The 24,416-nt window shown below is 42.3% G+C and overlaps 1 protein-coding gene across 1 annotated transcript in view; it reads left to right on the top strand.

Annotated features, from left to right (window-relative positions):
• Positions 1-10,697: 10,697 nt before the first annotated feature.
• The window catches only part of LOC147729587 (C-X-C chemokine receptor type 1-like), a 30,338-nt gene continuing 16,619 nt past the window's right edge, over positions 10,698-24,416 (top strand). Inside the window, exon 1 of the mRNA XM_086954480.1 lies at positions 10,698-10,753. The gene's annotated coding sequence lies outside the window, so the exon portion shown is untranslated. The remainder of the gene's footprint in view (positions 10,754-24,416) is intronic.

The following is a 24,416-nucleotide window of genomic DNA, read 5'->3' as shown; positions in this document are numbered from 1 at the left end:
AGCATAACATAACATAACATAACCTGTGACCATGAGGTTGAACACAGTCCCCTACAATGAATGCATTAGTCCATTGCGCCACCAGACAGTGAGGCTACTCTTCATGGGATATTCGAACTTGCTTAGGGCTCAATCCTCACACCCCACAGTAATGTTCAGGTAAGCGCTCCAAGATCCTCCAGCCTCAAAAGAGTAGGTTCCACCTTCTAGCAACGCTGGGTCCACAGTGAGTAGTACTGAAGACATGTGGATGGCTGAGTGATGGTGTGGTGGGCTCACAGATGTTGTACAGCTGAGTGAATGGATTCATAGTTTGGTGGCTGATGTGTGAGGGTATTGTTGAGAGTGTGGGATTTGGATAAGAATGACGTTGAGGGAGGTATGTGAATAATTTAATCCTTACGCATGGATGTTGAAGTGAGTGTGTGGGTGAGTGGTGTTGCTGAGTTGCGTTGCAAGTGGCTGAGTGATGTGTACATCTATGTTGTGGTGTTAGCGAGTGGCTGAATAGATGTTAAAGCGAAAGAATAAATGTTGTTATGTTGCAGTAGAAGCTGCTGCTCAGGTGAGTTGTGCTTGGCTGAGGGTGAACGAAGAGTAAGATACTGGTGTTGAACTATTTCACGACTAGAAGAGAAGTTTATACTGACTGTTGACTGAATGGTGTGAAGTGGTAAATACAATTGTTTTGAAGGGGTGATATATCTATGCATGAGGTGAAGTGCGGCTTTGGTATGTACTGAGCAAGGAGTATTTAAGTGGCTGTTAGGAGTGCTGTTGGGTGGGGGAAAGCTTTGGTACTGTGTGGCCAGTAGTGAAGATGACAAAGCATTACGTGGCCGATCACCAGAATACCTGGTCAAGTTGTTCTCCCACTAATTTTCAACTAGTGTCAGCAAATGATAAATTACTTTTCATATTGAAAATCAGCTGGAGCAAATTTAACAAAGGACCTTCCATGGCCAAGGCCTATCTCTGTTGAGCCTTGTGGCACTAAATATTAGGCTAGAAATTGTCATTGTCAAACAAATATCAGTAAACATCCACCTTTTGATACAGACATATCCAAGCCTCCTTAGTCTCCAGAGTGGGTGCTGACCTTGCAAGCTAGGGGCCTCATTTATGAAAAGTGACGCATTGCTCCGTGAAAACAGCGATGCGTCACTTTTCACTGCTCACTCCTTGCCACACCAATGATGCGTCATATTTAATGTATGACGCATCATGTCGCAAGGACTTACAGATACATCAGTATTTCTGACGTATCTGTAAGCGCAAAAGTGACGCATTGCTGGAGTGTGTCACAAAAGTGACGCAACTCCAGCAATGCGTCCTTTCACATAGGGAAACCCTATATGAAAGGGCTTGCGTCAGTCTTACGCCTGCTGTGAGGCAGGCGCAAGATTTTGACCCAACAGCATCCTAAAAGTGACGCAGTGAAATCTCATAGATTTCACTGCGTCACTATTACGAGGATTTTTGCGGGGGAACGCTCCCTCTGCATACATTATACCTGACGCAGGTATAATGTGGCGCAGGGGTTTAAAAAGTGACGCATCTACCTAGATGCGTCACTTTTTAAATATGGCGCAACAAGGCGCATATTTTACGCCGCTGGTGCGTCACAAAAAGTGACGCACCGGCGGCGCAAAACTGACGCAAGGCCTCACAAATAAGGGCCTAGATGCCTAAAATCAGCATTCCTTACACCTTCTCAGGTCACTTTTGATTTTTTTTCACTTTTCTATTTTCAATCCCCCTGTTGAACCTGTCATCCTTGGTGCAGTGTTCTCCCATGCTTTTTTTGCCTTCACTCACTGATCTTTGGCAGAACTCGTTTCTGTTGGCATTATTACTCTGTGCCCTTTACCCCTGGTAACCAGTGCCAAAGTGCTTCTTTCGCCATAAAGCAGCATGGTAACATTGGGCTAAACAAAACTGGCACATTTAATTTACTTGTAAGTTGCTACTAAATGGTACTGCCTGTACCCAGGGCCTGTAAATTAAATCTCGTGGGCGCCTATGGTGTAGTTTTATACTGCCTTTTCGACCCAGGAAAATAAACATTTTGTCAGGCCTAGCCTTCCTTTTTAATACCCATACCTCACCCCTAAGGTAGGCCCTAACCACTCACAGGGCAAGGGAATGGTATTTAAAAAGTAGAACATCTGTATTACATTTGTACATGTCCTGACAGTGAAAAATTCCTACGGTCATTTTTCACTATTGTAAAGCCTATCTCTCCCATAGACTAACACAGGGTTACCTTATTACCTTTAGTAAGTGCTACATTCAAACTGGGAGTGGATAAGGATATGCTGTTTACCCTTTTGAAAATAACACTTTCAGAAATGTGGTATTTTTTTGTTTAAACCAACTGTGCCTGTCTGCCAGTGTCCTGGGTCACATGACTGAAAATGACTCTCTTATGGTGAGTTGTGTACTGCTTCTAGACAGTAAGACAAGTGTAAGGGGGCAGTGTCTCCCTGGCAGGATTGCTGGGGAGAAGCTGTACCCTGGCATAATTGCATTAAAAGGGCCTTGCCTCAAGCATACACAAAGAAACCTGACACCAGGCCTGCCCTTGCTATTTTCACGCTAGATAATCTTGAGCGAGAAGAAGGGGAAGAACTGACCAGAACCTGATTTGGGGGTAGGTCAAGGAATTGCCCCACACAAAGGCTGGCAGAAGGGATATAATTAAGGGACCTATGAAAGCTACGGTCGTAACACTCCTGGATCAATGGAAGATTCACAAAAAGGACGGCCCTGCTCCCGGAAGGACTGCCTTGTTTTCTGAAAAAGGATGATTGGACCTACTTGCCTTGATCCCATGTTATCTAGAATGACTTCAATGCTCAGTTGGCTGACCACCTGTGTGAGCTAGAGTGACACAACAAGCTTCCAGAGCCCTCCCTGCAACTGTTCAGCTGACCAACACCACCCAGACCTGCCTGATCCCTGCTGCTGGCCTCTGTTAGAGTGATGGTTTGAGAAAAACAAGGACCTCCTGAACACTGGTGTCAATGAACTCCTAGGGTATGGATAACAACATGTGGAAAAACCCTAGGCAGTCAACAAATAGGCAAACAAGTAATATAAACTGACAGCGAAAAAATCATACATAGAGAATTAAAATACAAATAATCATGATTTTAATAAACATAAATAAAAATCATACAGGTAACTGGTATAACCGTTACTGTATGATAATAAAAATTAATTAAAAAACATACAATTCATACATTTATTATGTCATCATGTAAAGAACATTCCTGCAAATTAATATCATTGGTATCAAAAAGAGACAACACTGTGGCGAATGTTAGAGTGAGCCCTGATTCCTAGGCGGTGTCTCCGAGGGCCTGGATCCTAGGCTGTCATCATTGAGAACTACTCCTCAAGAAAAGATGAAAATTCTGAAGTGGGATCCTCGCGAGACCAAAGTGACATCTTTCGACCAAAAATCAACCGTCTGCCACAGCCGCCAACGCTAAGCTCAGAGGGACCTGCTCTTCGTGCCAACATCGACCATCTGCAATGAATGGCAGCAGAAGACATGCACTCTGTGCAGACAGTGGGCGTCTACGATGATCAACCAACGCAAAGCTTCAGCAATAACCGGTTTGTCACGCTATAGCAAGGACTGTCTGCAATGCTCGACCTGGTCTTTGTGGCAAAGTCGCCTCTTTATAGACCCCGCCAATTTAAACGGAACTCCCAAAATTGGCAGTTGGTGTGTAAGTGGCTGCATGGGTTGGTGAATAGCTACATGAGTGTCTATATGGGTTATTGATTGGTTGTCTGAGTACCTGTATGGGTGTTTGATTGTCTGTGTAGGTGGGAGGAGGGTTGGTGACTTTCTCCATGGATGTGTGAGTAGATGATTCACTGGGTGTATGGGTTCATGAGTGCATCTGCGAGGGGCTTTATGGGTGAGTGAAAGTGCTTATGGCTGTGTCAGTGAGTGAATGGATGTCTCTGTGGTGTATGGGTGAGTAACTGCATATGTGAAATGCAGCATATGTGAGTGTTGGAGTATGTAAGTGACTGTATGTGAGAGTGAGTGATTGTGAGAGTGGCTGCATGGATGAGCATCTACTTGTGTCCGTGATTGTATAAGAGTATAAGTATGTGCTAGTATCTGTATGAACAAGTGAGGTGGTGTGTGTATAACTGTATAGGTGAGTAAATGGCAGTGTGATTGACTCTTTGGGTGACTGACTACGTGTGTGAGTAACTCTATGTGTGAGTGGCGGTGTGTGAGTATCTGTATGGGTATATGAGTGCATATATCAGTGGCTGTATTGCTGAGTGACTGGGTGCATGAGTGCCTGTATTGGTGAGTGAGTGGATATGTGTGTAGACTTATGAATCAGTGAGTGGGTATGCACATACTGGTATTGGTGTGTCCATGGTTTTGAGGATGGTAGTCTGAAATTCGGAGTGGGTGTATGAAAGATTATATTGGGGTGTAATTAGGTGCATCAGAAATTATGTGGATTATGTCATCAGTGATGTAATTTGAGATGTCATCAGTGATGTCATCAGTTGTGTCACAGGTTTTCTACACGTGAAATGTAATGCACCAGGAGGCACATTTACAGAGTGGTGGAAAAAGAGGCAGTCGCCTCCAAAGACCTCTTAGCAATCTCACTAAGTGGGACTTACTGAAGGTAACGAGGGGTAGTTGGTCCCAAGGACGTCCTTGTGGGCCAACTACCCCTCCTGTTACCCCCAGTAAGTCCCACACATCAGGATTTCTGAGTTCTGATAGCAGGCCACCCCCTTCTTTCTCCACCAGTCTGCAAACATGTCTTTTGGCATGTCCTTGGTTAGGGGATGTAGTCCCCTAGGCTGCTGGGAAACCTTAGGGCCTACAAGCCCCCTTTCTCCACTACTCTGTAAACGCGCCTTTTGGGGCATGTCTCAGCAATCCCACTATGTGGGGCTTAGTGGAGGTAACAGGTAGGCTAGTTGGCCCCTGAGGACCGCCAAGAGCGTAGGCGCCTTCATCCCCCAACCAAGAGCATGTCAGGAGGCGCGTTTGCAGAGTAGTGGGAAAAGGGGGTGGGACCTCCGGTGAGTTGCCGTCTTTTGATTTTTTTTTTATTTAAGGAAGGGAGGTGGTGTTCCCCTCTCCTCTCTTGATGCTTTTAGGCCCAATCCCCGGGGGGCTGACCAATTTTTTAAAACATTTCAAATAAAAAAGGAGAGGGGCCAAATTGCTGATGCAGACACTAGCACAGGTTCGTCACTCACCTATACATTCACTGAGACACGTATAATCACTCACTTATACAGTCAGTCATGCACCCACTGAATCATCCATACAGAAACTCCTACACCCATTCACTTTTCAATACACCTTGCTGTATGTATGTATATATATATATATATATAATACCTTTCCCTGGTATACCACGATTTTTGAATCAAAAAACCAGTGCCGAGGCCCAAATGGTGCTTGATGTTGGTATTTATTGGCTCACGAAAAAAACAACCCAACGCGTTTCGAAGCCAAGCTTCTTGCTCACGGGTAACATTGCTTAAAGCGGCCATTCTATTTAAAGTGACATGATACAAAGTAACGTGCACGTGTTTGCAAGGACATGAAAGAAATACTTTGCTACAATGTTTTCTCTTTTCACTTTGTGACAATTACAAAACGTGATTTAACAAATAATAATAGAGAAACATGTTCCAATAAAAATAATGGTCCTTGATAGCATTTTTATGTGTGTATCAACCCAAGTGGGTAATGATTCAATCTCGTGATCCCTCACATTAAGCTACAAGGTTAATCCACAAATTAATGTTCAGTCAAGTTGACGTTGTTTCTCAATTCATAGTCATAAGTCTGACTGTGTGTTACCCAAGTGGGTGATTTCTAATCAGTCACGTTTCAAGACGACATCTGTAAATAAAGAAAAACACGAATATATGCAATTTTTTTTTAAAAAAGTCCTTGCACCAGAGTGAATTTAAAACATTCATAAACTTCAAGAATGGAAAATGATGGAGAACAGTAAACAGCTATTAATGCATTTTCAAGTTTGCAAATGAACAGCCAATTCTTCCCCCAAATTGTGCCCATTCGGATGTGTGGTGTTATATCTTATGATGTAACGGGACTCGAGTTTTCGCAGAGCCAACAACCTGTTACCACCCCTTTCTTTCTTTTCCACACAGTCAATCACCATGAATCTCAACAGATCAGGATCTTGGTTATGTACAGAGGCAAAATGCCTGGCCACCGGATACTGTGGATTGACATTTTTAATGGCCCTCATGTGTTCCAATACCCTCAATTTGGCTTTTTTTGTGGTCATCCCTATATACCATTTGTTACAGGGACACTGTAACGCGTATACCGCGAATTCAGTGTTACATCCCAGTTGTTTCGTGATTTTGTGTTCTTCTTGATCTTGGGAGATTTTTGCGCTTTTACATTTATAGCTATGTTTGCAAGCCTTGCAGTTTCTACACGGAAAAAATCCAGCAGTTTGCAAGTTTTTAGTTTTTTCCTTTATTAAGGCATTACTTAGAGTGTCTTTGAGCGACTTTGCCTTCTTAAAGGTAACTGCAGGACGGTCACTGATTACTTCCTTTATGTCATCATCGAGTTTTAGAACATCCCAATATTTCTCAAGACTTTTCCTGACTCTCCATGACTGACTATCAAAGCTTGTGATAAATCTGATCTGGTCAGAATTCGTACGAGCCTTGGGAACCAGTAAATTTTTCCTTTCCATGAGTTCAACCTTGGCTTCTGCTTGTTTAATGACATGTTTGCTGTAACCCCTTTCACAAAATCTTTTACACATCACTCTCTTCTCAGTTTGATATGACTCCTGCATGCTGCAGTTTCGTTTAGCCCTGATAAGTTCACCAAAAGGGATACTGCGTTTCAAGTTTGGTGGATGACAACTTTCAGCATGCAGTAAGCTGTTGCCAGCCGTCGGCTTGCGAAAGAGAGAACTGGTTAACACTTCACCCACAACAGCCAAGTGAACGTCCAGAAATTCAAGGTGACTTTTGTGCATATTGCTGGTAAATTTTAGATTCAACGAGTTATTGTTCAAGATGTTTTCAAATTCCTCGGCCTCCTCCAAACTACCCTTCCACACACAAAAAATATCATCAATGAAGCGGACCCAGAGGACCACATGGTCAGAAAAGTGGGAGATGTTCTTCACCACTTGCTCCTCCCACCAGCCCAGGTACAACCCCGCAAAGCTGGGGGCGAAGCAACTTCCCATTGAGGTCCCCCGGGTCTGCCTGTACATTGCTTTGTTGAAAATGAAGAAATTATTCTTCAGACAAATACTGATCATCTCCAACAACATATGTGTATGGAGTAAGTAGTTAATAGACCGATTATTTAGAAAATGTTTACACGCGTCCACACCAAGATTTTGCGGTATGCTTGTGTATAAGCTTGTTACATCAAAGCTTATAAGCCAATACTTCTCATTCCATGTCAAATCATTAATGATTCTTAAGAAATCGGAAGTATCCCTGATGTAAGATGGTAAAGCACGAACTAAGGGCTGCAAGAAGTGATCAATGTAAATGGAGGTATTCTCGAGCAGACTCCCATTGGAGGAGACTATGGGTCTGCCGGGGGGTACCTCCAAATTCTTGTGCACCTTAGGGAGCAAATACAATGCTGGAATTTGTGGATGTCTGCACAGGAGATAATTATATTCACTGTCTTCAATGATTCCTCTATCCCTCCAATCCATTAGTTTGTCATAATACATTTGTTTAGACGTATTATACTCTTGTAAGTTGGAGGTCACATAGTTCTCCACATTGTTCAATTGAAGTAAACCTTCTGCCAAATACATTTCCAATGGCCATATAACAACATTACCCCCCTTATCAGAGCCTTTAATGACAACATCGGTCCAACTTTGTATGTCTCGTATGGCCAAATACTGCGCTTTGCTCAAATTTAAATTAGGTTTTGTTTTACATTTCTCAATCATCCTAATTTCTTTGATCATGCCCAACTCAAAACTTTCAATGCAGCTATTGCTGATTTGTGGCAAAAATACTGATTTAGGCTTGAATGTACTAGCACTACTTGCCCCAATATCGACATTGCTGTCAAGTAAATTCAGGAGTGGGTCATCTAAAATATCGTCACACCCTGCTAATTCCTGCACCACTTGCAATGTCTCTGCATCATTAACTGACAAAGCGCATTTAGCAGTTTTATCAATGGTACACTTGGGGCGAGACTTCGTTGCAAACCATTTCCTGAGTTTAAGTTTCCTTGTAAACTTAAATAAATCAATTCGGGCATCAGTAAAATTAAATTTGGCCGTCGGACAAAATGACAGACCGCGTGACAAGACTACAATTTGTTCTGGTGTTAAAATGTGTTTAGAAAGGTTTACCACAGTTTTTTTGTCGTCTCCCATCATGTCTGTGCTTTTTTGCCTCTTGTTCTGGTTCCCACGGGGCTTGCTGATCTCGTTACACTGGTTAATCCTACTCTTGCTGCCAATCCGCCTCTGCCGCCTCTTCCACGACCTTTTGGTGGAGTGTACGTTTGACGACCACGATTCATGAGGACTACTTCGTTTAAAATTTTGTCTTTTACATTAGTTGGAGCCATTACCTCCGTTATATCACTTTCAGAACTTTCATTGTCAGACCTCGCTGGTGGAGTTTCATCATCATTCACACTTGCTTCCAGGACTGACGTTTGATTGACGGTAGCTTTTGTTTTGCTTACTTTGGTAGTCGCTTCACGCATCGCTTGATATTTTTTGGCGAAGGTTAGGATTTGCCCATTTTTATAGTCGATTTCATCTCTGATAAATTTTCTTTGTTTTTTTGCCTTTATTTCTTCTTCAACTTTTTCTAATTTCTTTTCCATTTTCACCATTTCAGCAGAGAAATCATCCTCTGTATATTTTTCCTTCAATTTGGTTATAAGCTCCTCGCTTTCCAGATTCAATTTTACACATTCTTTCTCCGCATGTTTGATTAACATTCTTAGCATATTCATGGAACACGTGTGGTTGTTGGTCATCCACTCATCTATCAACTCCGGGTCAGGGTCCTGGAAAGTTGGGATCACGAAAATCCGAAGCCCCCGTGGAATCCGACTACATTCTACATACTTCGTGAGGGCAGCCGCCTCCCACCACTTGGATTGTTCTTTTTTAAGAATTCTCCATAACGTGTCCCACAGCTTTTTTACATCATCGACCTTTGGGTTAGAAGCTGACGGTTTGTCGTCACTTGAGCTGTTAATGCCTGCAAACAGTTTAGTTGCTGCCTCCTCTCTCTTACTCCTTCGTGATTCCGCCATTGTAAATACCTTTCAGCTTGCATACAGGCGCTTCGCTGCTAACATCAAGCTTTTCGCCGTATCGCTCGAGAATAATTTTGCTGGTGGATATATTCGTGTTTTTCTTTATTTACAGATGTCGTCTTGAAACGTGACTGATTAGAAATCACCCACTTGGGTAACACACAGTCAGACTTATGACTATGAATTGAGAAACAACGTCAACTTGACTGAACATTAATTTGTGGATTAACCTTGTAGCTTAATGTGAGGGATCACGAGATTGAATCATTACCCACTTGGGTTGATACACACATAAAAATGCTATCAAGGACCATTATTTTTATTGGAACATGTTTCTCTATTATTATTTGTTAAATCACGTTTTGTAATTGTCACAAAGTGAAAAGAGAAAACATTGTAGCAAAGTATTTCTTTCATGTCCTTGCAAACACGTGCACGTTACTTTGTATCATGTCACTTTAAATAGAATGGCCGCTTTAAGCAATGTTACCCGTGAGCAAGAAGCTTGGCTTCGAAACGCGTTGGGTTGTTTTTTTCGTGAGCCAATAAATACCAACATCAAGCACCATTTGGGCCTCGGCACTGGTTTTTTGATTCAAAAATCGTGGTATACCAGGGAAAGGTATTATAACGAGGAAGTGGCGATTCCGCCGGGAGCCCGCCGTTGCAAGTGGCTTAAGCTAGCCAAAATTCTGTGTGTTGATATATATATATATATATATATATATATATATATATATATACATAACATTCTTAAACTTTACTGTCACTGTATGGTGTCATCAGGGATGTCATTTGAGATGTCATGAGTGATGTCATCAGTGTTGTCACTGGTCATGTCATGAGTGATGTAATAAGTGGCGACATCAGCAGTGCATTGCAGGGGCGCGAGTTATAGTTAATAACGGCTGTATTTCACAGGTTTTGTATAAGTAAAATGTCAGCCTAACTATAACGTTCCTGTAACCTGTAATTTTTTTTCTCGTGAATTTCTAAAGGTTTTGTAAATGCTAATTCCTCCCTATAATGTCCTTGAACTCTTTTTTTTCAGTGCAAAAAGACATTTATCTGTACGGTGTATCTGCTCCCTAACGAAAGGGTGGGCATACCGGTACTCTTGTGAGTGTCTCAGAGAGAGAGCGCAGAACTCAATTGAAAGTGCCACAAAAGAGGTAACCAACCTACTCGCACAGTCCATCTATTGCACAACCTATTGGCTTTATCAATGCATGATTAAAAGCTGGATTTTAGGAAGAGCTCAGATTAAGCTGGCTGGCACGAGCGACCTTCGTGCAACAAGCACTGGTACAGAGAGATTGTGAAACGTGAGTTCCTCTTTTAATCTTTTTCACCATGCGGGGCACTCAGAGGCTCCAGACACTGAGAGGAGACGGGGTACATGGACTGCGGTGACACCAGGTAAGAGGCGGCTTTGTGGCTCTTTTTGAACAGGGTGGGTCCTTTTCTGTCCTCCTCCGTCTCTCTGCACATCCCACGCTCGGAGTCCCCTCACGCCCGTCCATTCACACTCATTCCGCCCTGGACTCACGCTTTCGCACTGTATCGCCGTTGCCTCTCTGCCTCTTGCACACTCCCTCCTTCCGCATCCCACACATGACACATCATGCTTTTCCTTCACTTATTTCTTTCCTCGGCCACCTCACACATACATGTACGTGCAGAAGCACGTGCACACCGCCCGTCCTCTTCCCCTTTAGCCATTCTTTCCGTTCTCAGCCCTCTTGTACCAAATCTTTCGCCTCGCGCTCTCCTTCCGTAAAACACGCACGCACGTCCTTCCTCCATCTCTCGCTCTCTTTCCGTAAAACACGCACGCACGCACGCACGACCTTCCTCCGTCTCTTGTTCTCTCTCCTTCCATAAAACACGCACGCACGTACTTTCTCAGTCTCTCGTTGTCTTTTCCTCTTTCTTGTCACGCACACACCTCGGAACTCTTTTTTTTCCCTGGCTTCTGTCTAACTTCACCTCCACTCCATCACGTGGACGTGTATGGACGCCTACACACGCGCACAGTCACGCACAGAGTATCGGCCCCTCCCGTGTCTCCATCTCTCCCCGATAACGTTTCTCTTTAGCCCTCTTTCTCTCCCTAGATCTCTCTAGATCTCTCGCTCGTGTAGATTCCGCCTCCCTTCTTCATTTTCTTTAACTCGCGGTCCCTAGTCCTCTCCCCCTCTTCGTTTTCCTATACCACATGCCCCCTAACACCCTGACGGTCTCTGCTTACCTGTCTGTCACCCAGGCAACGCCTTCTCTCGCGCTCTCTCTCCTTCTCCCTTTTTAAGCACTGATTTAGCATCTCTGCTGCATTTCTTTGCAATATTGCCAACAACCTGGCTCATATAGGCAAATGTGAGCCATCCTGAGGCCGGCGCTCTCGCTTTCCAGTGTCTGGAAAGGTCCATTTGTTTGTAGGGCATGCAGGGTTTCCTGTTTGTCTCCCTTCTTAGTAGCTGAGGCTTGTGGGGGCTTTCATCTCTCCCCTTTTGGCAGACAGGAGGATTCCGGTTCTCTGTTGGGGTTCACCCCAGCAGTTTGTCTGACGCCTTCCACTGAAGATAGTAACAGATCGACCTCACTGTGCCTATTTGTGGCACTCACTCTAAAGTTAGATCATTATTCAAACATGCCACTGAAACAGGTTCGAACCTCTCACCTTGGACCACATTCAGGGGTTATTGGCTAATGCCAAATCTTTTTCAGCTGCAGCAAAGTTATGACCTAGAGTTTCTGCAAATCGTGCATCTGTGGCTGCTCCTTCCATTCTGTCTCAGTTCAACCTTTCGCTAGAATCACCCAAAATACCACGAGCCTGGAAGGCGGCTGTGGGTTCCCTATATTTAAAAAAATCGATGACGATCCAGCCAGTCTGTCCTCCTATAGCCCCCTAGCACCTTCTGGGGGAAATGTAGGAAAGCTGTGTCAACAAACAGCTTACGGCATTCTTGGAGGACCATAAGACTCTGGACCCATCCCAATCAGGATTCAGAGCCGCCCGCGGCACAAAGACTGGGGGCATTCCTGGACACCCCACCCCCCCCCTCTTTTGGATGCTGGCTCACCTGCCAGGATTGGGTTGCTAGATCTCTCAGCGGCCTTCAACACCATTTCTCATGCAGTTTTGATCAGCAGACTGCAGATGATCAATGTCGAGGGCAAGGCCCTTTGGTGGTTTGCCAACGTCTTTAGATAGTCGCACCCAAACTATCTGGCTGGGTACATTTAAATCCAGCACGATTCCTATCAATAAAGGGGTGCCTCAGGGCAAGCACGGCCCGTGCCGGGCGTTATACTGGGGCGGTGACGTCAGGCATGGGAGGGTCAGGGTGGGGGGTTGTAAAATGCGGGATATGGACCATTAGAGGTAAGTACCGATAAAAATAAATAAAACGAATTTCGTTGCCCACGCTGCATCACATTTGGCGATGCAGCGTGGGCAACTAAATTAGTTTTATTTATTTTTATCGGTACTTACCTCTAATGGCTCATATCCCGCATTTTACAACCCCCCCACCCTGACCCTCCCCTGCCTGACGTCACCTCCCCAGTATAACGCCCGGCATGGGCCGTGCCTGCCTCAGGGCTCATCTTTGAGGCTGACCTTGTTTAACGTCAATGTGGCCCCCTGGCCCAGATTGTTTAATCCTCTGCATTTGATGTAATCTCACATGCCGATTACACCCAGCTGATCATCTCCCTGGGACAGGATATTAACGTTGTGATGTAAAACATCGGTTTCAGTATTGTCTGAGGAGAATTGAGGGTTGGATGGTTACTAACTGTCTCCAGCGTAAAAAGTGAAAAAACAGAAATCTTGCTGTTTGGAAAAGCTCAGCCCTCAATTGGTGGCCCTCGCAATTGGGGGCCATTCCCCCTCCAAGTTACGGTGTAAAAAATCTGGACATCAAATTATATCAGGAACTTTCCATGAAGAATTACATAGTTGCAACCTGTGGTTTCTGTTTTGGGACAATAAAGCTACATCAGATATGTGGTTGCACTTCTAGTTAATGCAGATTCAGGCTCCATTTTCCAATGTCAGTATTTTAATGGCTCACCATCATTGCATTTATTTCTATATTTAAATGTTTGTTAGTGCTAAGTATATCGCCATTGGTCACTTCACAGTGCTAGGTGAACTGGCACAGGCTCATAATCGTTAGAAAAGATTATAAATGGAATAAACACATTACGGTAAAATACTGTGTGAAAGATCAACAACAGATATGAAGGTTGGAAATTGTGATAAAATCCATATATTCTTTTGACTGGTATTTCTGGCTTTTTTTTTTTTTTTCCTCATACATGCCACCAGTAAATTGATACTCTGAATTGGCGCTCTTCAAGCCACTGACACAAACCTTCTGTTACGGCCCTTATGTTTGTGGATAGCCATTGAAGATTGCCCAGAGGTAAGGTTGTTACCCGTCCAACTTCCTCTCGTAATGGTGCTTGCTGCATAGGAAGGACAGGACCACAGGACCTCTGGCATAATCATTGGACTATTAGATTATTTCTCACTCCAGGTTTTTAGCACCGACCATAGTTTAGCAGACTTTTCACCCCCACATAAAGTATCTAATTTACACACCACCATGATGTTTTTAAGACAGTCTGCAAACGTCGGAGGGAGCGCCGACTTCCATACTTTACATATCTCTCTTCTAGCGATCACAATTACATAAAAAATAAACTGTGATAGATTACTATTAACAACATAATCCGGGGTAAAACCAAAAAAAACCAATCTAGGGGTACATATAATTGGAAATGATAGTACCTCCTCCAAGAACTTACACACTTGTCCCCAAAAGTTACTTATATTAGGGCAATCAAAAACATATGGATATCATTTGCATCTTGTGAGTTGCATCTGGGACAAAGATACTGGGTTGCTGACAATTTGGAAAGTTTAGCTGGAGTCCAATATACTCTATACATTGTATATACATGGTTTCTTCTTAAATTGGATGGTTTGATTACTTTCTGAGATATCGAAAAAGAATCTATCCACAGATTTTCTAAGTTTTCTGAGTTTTCTGTAATCGGAACCGTACTAAGATCCCATAGTTTGGTGATTTCTAATTCCAGATTATCTTTGTAGTCTAATAAGATTTTATTACATTGGGCGGTCTCTCCTTTCCTGCCACCAGTGCTACTAATGAATCTCAACAGGGGGTTTTCATCCTCAGTACCCCAATATTGGCTTTCCCGCCAAGCCGAGAGTCGATAAAATTTAAATCTCGTGAGAGTGCCACCAGTTATACCAACCAGAAAGTCCCATTCTAAGACTCTTGATTCATCACAGAAATCTCCCCATCTAAAAAGGCCAGCTCTCTTTAAGGGAAGGGCCAATTGGTCAGTTAAGCATTCGGGGGTGCCGGGGGAGTCCCAAATCGGGGCGTATAGATGATAGTAGGGAATACGTAACAACTTACAGCTCTGTGACCAATAATATAGAGCCGCCTTCAGAAGCTTTAGTCTAACCTTTTTGAAGAATTTTTTATCACCAAACTTAAACAGAAAAAAGTCTGCGTCATATGGAAGGTCTTGCAGCATAGCCTGAAACAGTAAACTGTTAGAAGTTGAGTCCAACTTATTGGCTAATAACCTAAAATTTTTAAGTTGGAAGGCATAACAGTACAGTAATAAATCCGGGAGAGATAGTCCGCCTACTTTCAATCCTCTCCTTAACGTCTTCCAAGCTATCCTTGGAGTTTTAGTTGCCCAAATAAAAGATCCTATCCTGCTTTGCAAATTAATAATATATTTTTTGTTAAATACTAAAGGAATAGAATTAAACAGAAACGTCACCTTAGGCAGGATAATCATTTTAACTAAATTAACTCTGCCATAAATATTGAAAGGAAGAGCGTTCCACCTGGACAAGAGTTTTTTAATCTCCTTTATTACTTCTTCCCAACTAGTCTTAGAAATTTCCTCAAGATTATGGGTTAATTGGATACCCAGATATCTCATCTTTGGTTTAGCTTCTGGAATAGGAACTGGGATATTCCAGCACATAACATCAGTTTTGTCCCGATTAATACAATAACCTGAGACAGAACCAAAATCCTCAGCTAGGCTGAATAATCTTGGGATTGCTGCTAGTGGATTAGAGGTATAGAGGAGAAGGTCATCTACATATAGTGCAGTCCTAATAGATAACTCTCCAATACTAAACGAAGAAATTATAGGGTCTTGCCTTAAGGAACAAACAAAGGGCTCAATATATATGTCAAATAATAGTGGGGACAGGGGACATCCCTGCCTTGTTCCTCTGCAAACATTCAACCAATCTGACAAGCCGCCATTTACCAAAATCTTGGCTCTCGGGCCCCTGTATAGAGTTTCAACGCCTTTTATATAGATCTCAGGGAAGCCAAATTTCTTCATCACTTTCCATAAATAAAGCCAGTTCACTTGGTCGAAAGCTTTGGCAGCGTCTATCGCAACAATGGCGAGTGGCTTCTTCTTCTGGATTGCATAGTCTATCGCGCCAATCACTTGAAATGTGAGTTTATTCAGTTGTCGGCCAGGGATATATCCTCGCTGATCAGGGTGAATAATAGTCTTTATGACCTTAGCCAATCTGCTTGCTAATATACCCGAATACATTTTAAAATCAGAGTTCAAAAGTGAAATGGGTCGATATGACCCTATTTTTTCCCGGTCTTTATTCGGTTTTGCAATTAATGAAATTGTAGCATCTAACCAAGAGGACGGAATTTGTTCTCCCTGGATAAGAATATTATTGAATAATTTCTGAAGTGGGCCTGTAATTTCATCTATATTGTCCTTATAAATCTCTATTGGCAGACCGTCTGGACCTGCTGCTTTATTCCTTGCCATCTTCTTCACTTGAGATCTGATCTCCCCCTCAGTTATTTCCTTTACCAGGAAGGCTATATCTTCATTGCTTAGTTGTGGTAGGTTTCTCAAAGTAGCCACATTTTCTAAATCGACAGTTGAGCTATTAATATTTTCAGAATAAAGTTCTTCGTAAAAGGATCTAGCTTCCTCCTTGATCTCGCCATCTTCAGACAGAACAGAACCCGTCCTTCTTTGTTTTAGAGTTTTGATGTTGTTCCTGGTCCTCTCCGACCTGGCTTTCCAGGCTAGCAATGACCCACATTTTTCACCATATTCAAAATTTCTTAATTTGCTTACTTCCCATTTATCTTTAAGTATTTTTTCGTTTCTTAACCTGAACTTTGTTTGTAAGTCAAAAAGTTCTTTTTCCAGTCTTGATATATCAGATTGATCATTAGAAATGGCAGAAAGGAGTTGCTGTTCTTTTGATTTGATCGCTCTAAGATCATTACTATCCATTTCTTTATTTAACTTTCTAGTCAGGGCCATTTGGGAACCATATATTCCTCTTAAAACAGATTTAAATGCGTCCCATATTATATAGTCTGGAGCTGTTTTATGGTTAAACACAAAAAACTCCAATATATTCTTCTTGTTTTTAATCTTATACTCTTCATTTAACAAAATGGTCCTGTCTAAAGTCCACCTATATTCTGAAAAATTCTTTTGAAAGTTAATATTTAACTCAACTACTGAGTGGTCAGACAACCCAATTGGAATTTAAAAAATGGATTCAGTATTTGCTAGCAGTGATCTATTAATAAAAAAAAAATCTATCCTGGAGAACTGATGATATTTTTTACTGTAGAAAGAATACTCTCTACGAGTACCGTACTTAACTCTCCATACATCACTCAACAAATGCTCCTTCATAATATTTTTCAAAGCAGACAGAGATTTCTTAGGGCAGTTATATTTAGATTTTGAAGTGCGGTCTACTACAGGATCTAATAACAAATTAAAGTCACCTCCTAATACAATAGGTATCGTATATTGCAACATATAATTTTCTAATTTCTGTAAAAAACAGGGCTTATCCTCATTTGGGCCATAGTAAACCCCACATAAAAATGTAACTGCATTAATTGATACAATTGCAACTAACCACCTGCCTGTCTGATCTGTGGCCCAGTCATGCATAACAATTCCTTTATTAGCACAGATTATTATCGCCACCCCTCTCGTGTTACCTGATTGTTTTGAACAAAAAATGTCCTGAACCCATTTATTCTTAGTAAAGATTTTTCTACATTCATCTGCTTCCAAATGGGTCTCTTGTAGAAGAATTAAAGAAGCCCCCTTATTTTCCAAGAAATGGAGAACATTTAATTGTTTCTTGCGACTCCCTAAACCGTTCAAGTTCCAGGAAAGGATTTTAGTATGCCTAACTTGAGACATACGAAGTTTTAAGCTATGAATTGTGTCTTGTCCAGAGCATATTAACCTGTGGTGACAATTAAATTTAAAAGAAAAATGATACTTTAAGGCGCATGAGGACATTTTTATCTGCTTTTTTCCCCCAACCCTTACAAGCCCGCCCCCCCACCCCCTGAGGAACCCTTCCCTCCTGATTGGCGAAAGTACGCCCTAAGAGGCCCTGAACCCCTGTTGCCCTCCCTATAAAGAAGTATAGGTCTCTATATCCCCGTCTGTACCTGTATTATTTGTTTACTACCTAGAGTTTTTTTTTTCCCCTTACTTTATCTACCTGTTTTACTAAATCAGACCGCACCACACTCATTTATTTTTTGTGTTTTTTTTTTTTTAAACCCTTGTTAATCACCCCACAACATGTTATGTTATTTTTTTTTTATACTCTCACTCTCACCCTCTTTGAACTTACTTAGAGTTAGGCAGGTGATAGGAGGTACAGCGGACAACCCAAGTGTACATTATTGTGCCTGTTCTTTCATCCTAGCTAAAACTGCGTCAGCTTCCTCAGGGAAGTGGCATGTGTACGTTTTATTATTCCACATAATTTTGAGGAGCGCTGGAAATTTCATTTGGACCTGTGCCCCATAAGAACGTAATTCTGGCATTCTAGAGCCTAGCTCCCATTGTCTTTGGGCAGTCTTACTACCTATATCAGATCTGATGTGATAGGGTTTAGCACGAAAATGTAAGGAAGTGCGAGATAAACATCTAGTAAGAATCAGCTCTTTTATGCTGTAGGTTTGAAAGTATACCAAGATCTTCCTAGGCGCCTTTCGATCCGGATGTAACCTAAATGGATCTCTATGGACCCGCTGGATCTCAGCTTCCAAGTTAATATCCGGTCGATCCTTAAGAATATCTTCCCGCAGCAGTCTGCAAACAAATCCCTTAATATCTTCCACTTCTGCCCCTTCCGGAATTTTTAAGATCCTCAGGTTGTTACGTCGTGATTGAGTTTCCAACCTCTCCAGGTCCATTGTTATGGTCCGATTCTAAGCTTTTAAGGCAACTATGTCTTGAGAGTTATTTTTTGAGGACTCTGTAAGTGAAGATACTTTTCCCTCTAAAGTGCTTGTTCTGATACTAATGCCCTCAATTTTGGCCTCCAAAAGATCGAATCTGTCATGCAATCCTTTCTGATTCTTTTCGGAGATCTCGAATCTTTCCAACAAGTCTCCTCTTAATGAGTGAAGTAGGGAACCCAGGCTTTTCTCTACTGCTTCACTTCCTCCACAAGCCCCAACTTCCTCATTTAAGGGTGAGAACAAACCATCGCTTTCCAGACTCAGTATAGGCACTATGTGGGGGGCTGCGAGAGAAGATTGGGGCTCTGTAGTCTGAGATACTTGTTCGCCACTCATTAAAGCCTCACCAGGCTGTATACCGGTGTAATTCGGGGGAGGTTGTACTGGACCCCTGGCTCCCCCCGCACTTCCAGCCGCCGCAGATACCTCTGAAGAATTGGCTGATTCCAAAGCCGTATATTTGTTGCTCAGAGGAAAAATAGCTAAAAGAGGGGAGGCTGTGACCATGCTTGTACTCTCAGTGGAGCTACCTGCAGACTTCACAGGCCCATGCTGGTTATTTATTTCTCTTATTTCTCTTATTTCTCTTTCCTCTGTAGTAGTTTCGATATTTGTCTCAATATTGTTTACTTTAGATGATACTGCTTGCTCCATGATCTTGAAATAACTCTTAAGTGAAGGAGTCCCTTTCAAAGTTTGGGTCTGTTTTAATCCTTTAGCTTTCCCCCTTCGTGCCCCCCCTTTCTTACTTTGCTTACAGGGTGAGATAGGCATAGGGCCACTACTTCCACCCTCATGTAAGTCGGCAGTATTTAGAACTCCTTTCTTCTTAAGTTCTTGTTTAGAGCGTAGCTGATAACGATTTTTAGCAGCGCTTCTTTTTTCACTGCTACTAGCACAAACAGTTTCTTTAGAGGGTAACTCAGGAAAGCCAACTCTAGATACACCACTGAAGGCAACTTCTAAGCTAAGGGTATCACACTGTGACTTAGGCGCTGCTTTATCTGCCTCCATGCACACAGCCAAATCACCGCAGGCAAGAGACACTATAGCTATAGCAGGGGCACGGCGTGTAAATACTGCTGCTGCCCGATACCAGAAGGCTGCTCTCGAGCGCAACCACGCATTATAACAGCTTACCCGTAATCCTGTATATTGCGCTACTTGCGTGGAATTACTGCCGTGTCCTGTGCCCCCTAGCTTCAGGGACTCCTCGTGTCTCGTGACTCGATACAGCTGCCCCGTTCTAGGCTCCTCAGCGTACCTCCGCTCGGATTCTCGCTTTCGGTCCTCCCCTCGCATCCCAATACGCTGGTTGAGTAGGTCCTAGCGCCTCCGGCTTTTCCGCGTCCCGTGCTCGGCAGCCTCACAAACCGCAGACCGCAGACCGCAGACCGTGCAGGGAAAAGAAAAAAAAACTCAATATTGCGAAATATAGCATTAATCAGTAGCAACTCCACATCTCACCGTTAAATAAACCGCAATCCTCCATTGTCACAAGGGGGACGAGACCTGTCGAAGTACTCCATAGGGCTTAGGGAACGGAGCCTCGCAGCAGCCGTTAGCCTGCCGCCGCCATGTTCCTCCTCCTCCGTCAGGTATTTCTGGCTTTTGAACTTTTCACACTAAAGTATTGCTGACCAGTCACCAATCTATGCCCTGTGACTCTTAAGCATGATAGAATGGGCTAATCTCCAATTGACGTAGGTAGCTTTCCAGTAAGTAGTATATGGTGCAGAAAATACACTAATGGCATGGAGGTTAAATGCCACCTGTGCACTAAGATAGGTAAAAATGCCTCCAAAGGAGTTTGTTTAAATAAAAATCTTTGATTGATAACTAAGTTGTAAAGGATAACTTAATTATCCAGGGTGAAGTTAATTTACAATAGCTTAAATAAACATTGATAAACTATACTAAACAGAACAGTACTTTACATAAGACAAAAAAAATAGACATGTGTATAGGCAAAAAATGAGTTTTATCAGAATTAAATCATGAAGGGAAAGATACAAAGCATTAAGAATCTGCAGAACAAGAATACAGGATAGGTATACTGAAATTAATCAAAAAAATCTCTGTAAAGCCTGTTAGGGGCCTATCCAAAATAAAGATTGTGGGAAAATCTTCTTTGGATCAGGTTGGAGTCGACGTTTCGGTCTTTATGGTTTACTCTCCAAGACCATCATCAGGACAGTAGTCAATTAACAGTTGTAAATCCCTTAAAATCAAAGAACTTGCACTCCGTATGGTGGAGACAGATGATTTCTAGAGCCAAGGCTGAGGTGAATCTCTGATTTCACAAGGACGTTTAGCATTTATGAACTGATTGTAGTTGTTTAATCGGTCCGCGTCAAATACTTGTGCGGAGAGTCACAGGGGGGTTCAAGTCGTCTCAGTTGGACGATCTGAAGACGCGTTGGATAAAGCAGGAAACCGAGCAATTGAGGTTCTGCTGTCTGTATATCAATCCTCACAAGTTGAGGAGATATCTGTTATTTGCCAAGTCGCCAAAAAATGCACGATCTGTGGAAGTTCGAGGCACGAAGTGTTAGCCGTCACTCTGGAAGCTTCCAGCGGAACCTCAATTGCTCGGTTTCCTGCTTTATCCAACGCGTCTTCAGATCGTCCAACTGAGACGACTTGAACCCCCCTGTGACTCTCCGCACAAGTATTTGACGCGGACCGATTAAACAACTACAATCAGTTCATAAATGCTAAACGTCCTTGTGAAATCAGAGATTCACCTCAGCCTTGGCTCTAGAAATCATCTGTCTCCACCATACGGAGTGCAAGTTCTTTGATTTTAAGGGATTTACAACTGTTAATTGACTACTGTCCTGATGATGGTCTTGGAGAGTAAACCATAAAGACCGAAACGTCGACTCCAACCTGATCCAAAGAAGATTTTCCCACAATCTTTATTTTGGATAGGCCCCTAACAGGCTTTACAGAGATTTTTTTGATTAATTTCAGTATACCTATCCTGTATTCCTGTTCTGCAGATTCTTAATGCTTTGTATCTTTCCCTTCATGATTTAATTCTGATAAAACTCATTTTTTGCCTATACACATGTCTATTTGTTTTTGTCTTATGTAAAGTACTGTTCTGTTTAGTATAGTTTATCAATGTTTATTTAAGCTATTGTAAATTAACTTCACCCTGGATAATTAAGTTATCCTTTACAACTTAGTTATCAATCAAAGATTTTTATTTAAACAAACTCCTTTGAATTTGAATTTAAAATATTTCTATAGCGCGACGTTCACCAGACGGTTTCTTGGCGCTTTAGGAACATGGAGTGCAGAGGCAGAGAGATAAACAGAAATAGATTCAAAAGTGAGTTCACAATGGAAAGGCTTGGCTGAACAAAAAAGTCTTCAGGCCCTTACGAAAGAAAGAATAATCTTTGGCCTGTCGTAAATGGGCAGGGAGGGAATTCCAAAAGGTGGGTGCCAGAAATGAAAATTTGGACCCACCCCATTTTTTTCTCTTAAAACGGGGAACCTGTAGGAGAGCTTGGGACGAGGACCGGAGCTCCCTGGAGGGAACATATTCCTTTAACATGGCGGAGATAAAAGCAGGGGCAGTTCCCTGGCGTGACTGAAAGACCATACAGCCCATCTTAAAAAGAGAGCGTTGCCGGATAGGCAGCCAGTGTAGAGCCTTTAGAAGTGGCGTGGAGTGATGAGAGCGGGAGAGGCCATAGACTAGCCGAGCCGCCTGATTTTGCACTAGCTGGAGTTTCCTTAGACTGTAGGCCGGGATACCGTTATATAGGGCATTGGCATAGTCCAACCGGGAGATCACAAGGGCAGACATGATTAGTTTTAGTGCCAGAGGGGAAAAGAAACGAGAGACGGTGCGGATAGTGCGGAGGGTGAAAAAACAAGAAGAGACGACAGAGCTAACTTGTGAATGAAGGGTGAGGAGGTTATTCATTCTTATGCCAAGGGTCTTAACTGTAGGGGAGGGAGTGGGAGAGGGACCAAAGGAAGAGGGCCAAAAGGAAGAAGTCCAGGGACTGGAGGCATTTTTACCTATCCTATTACACTTACCCAAGCCCCCAAAGGTTTACTGGGTTGCTCACTTTATCTACCATAACCTGTGCACTAAAGCATACATTTTTGCCATCAACTAGGCAGACAAGAAAAACAGGTCTTCACTCCTACATGTGTAGCCAGACTGCTAAAGCTTTTAAACTTGTATAAATAACCCTTTATGACATAAAAGAATTCTGCTTTTAGGTATAAATTAAGCCATGCCTAAATAGGCCACTATACCCACAAGGTAGGGTGCTTTGTATTTATAAGTGGAACATGTAAGAATTTAAGATTGGCATATTCTTACAGTGACAACTCCCCAAAAGTGATTTTTACTGTATAGGTCTGTAGCTGTTCCTATGAGTAAAAAATAAAGTTACACATATAATATTTTTTTTCATAAGGCTACAGAACCCATTCAATTCCTGCTCTTAATATTAACAAAAAATCAAATTCGATGGTGAAGTTGGCTTGTTAATAAAAATTGTGTCTTAAAGTCATACCTTCCCATGCAGAGAGTCCTTTCATTTTAGATGCACATTATTGTATAACAAACACACAATGAACAGCTTTTCCATCAAATGCACGCTTATAGCACGTGCTTCTGTTCTGTAAATGTGTTATGATACCATGAGCATGCAAAAACACATTCAGTGATTGTTTAGTGATTGTTTAGTTTCAGAGTTATTCCAGGGTTATCATAAACACATGGGGCTAGATGTATGAAGCACAAATGGATTCGCAAACGCTGAAATTCGCAGAATTTCGGCATTTGCGAACTCGTTTGGGCAAAATGGTATGTATGTAGCAAATTTTAGTGCAAAATAAGGAATCGCAAATTTGCGATTAATTATTTTGCGATTGCATGTAAGTAATCGCAAAATTTCCGATTCCTTAAATGCAATGTATGATGCAAAAAAAATTGCTAATTGTCCCTAAGGAATCGCAAATTACCACCAACTTCAAGTTGGTGGTAATTTGCGAATTTCTTGAAAAATGCCAATTTTGCATTTTTCAAAGTGTCATGTGATGCACATACATGCCCCTAGGGCATGTATGTGCACCACATGTGTACCCATGCTTATTTCAGGGGTGCAACAGGGTGTCCTTTGGACACCCTTGCACCCTTGAAATTATTCTCAATTTGCGATTAGCAAATTGCGAATCGCAAATTGAGAATAATTTCACATTCATTGCTGTGGGCCTCCTGGCCCATAGAAATGAATGGGATAGACTGTTCCCCTTCATAATTCTATTTTAATTGCTTGCTTTTAGGCTTCTTTATTGTAGATTTAAATCCTTAAACACATAAAGGTCATGTTACATTTTAGCTGCAATTTCCATTTTAGCTGGCCTGTCTGCACTTTTGCCCGCACTCAAGATGTCATTATATTTTCACAGAACTCGTGAAGCTGTCATGTCATTCAAACAATAACTTTGTTAACACATAAGGTGACAGAAGTCTGCTATGAGATCCATGAAATCTGCCTCTCAAGGAATGACAATGAATATGTGAAGCAAATATAGTTAGAGATTATGTATTTTCACCAAGCTAGTTCATAATGGTAACTTTTCGGATTAAATTGAAAGTACTCTAATGTAGGCTGAAAGGCAGTGGTCAGCCCTATGTAAACCTCTTGACATGACCACGGAAGGAGAGAGAATCTTCGGCCAGACCTATT

Source organism: Lissotriton vulgaris, chromosome 2_1 (assembly GCF_964263255.1).
Source record: "Lissotriton vulgaris chromosome 2_1, aLisVul1.2, whole genome shotgun sequence".
NCBI lineage: Eukaryota > Metazoa > Chordata > Amphibia > Caudata > Salamandridae > Lissotriton > Lissotriton vulgaris.
This window is presented reverse-complemented; position numbering and strand designations above follow the sequence as displayed.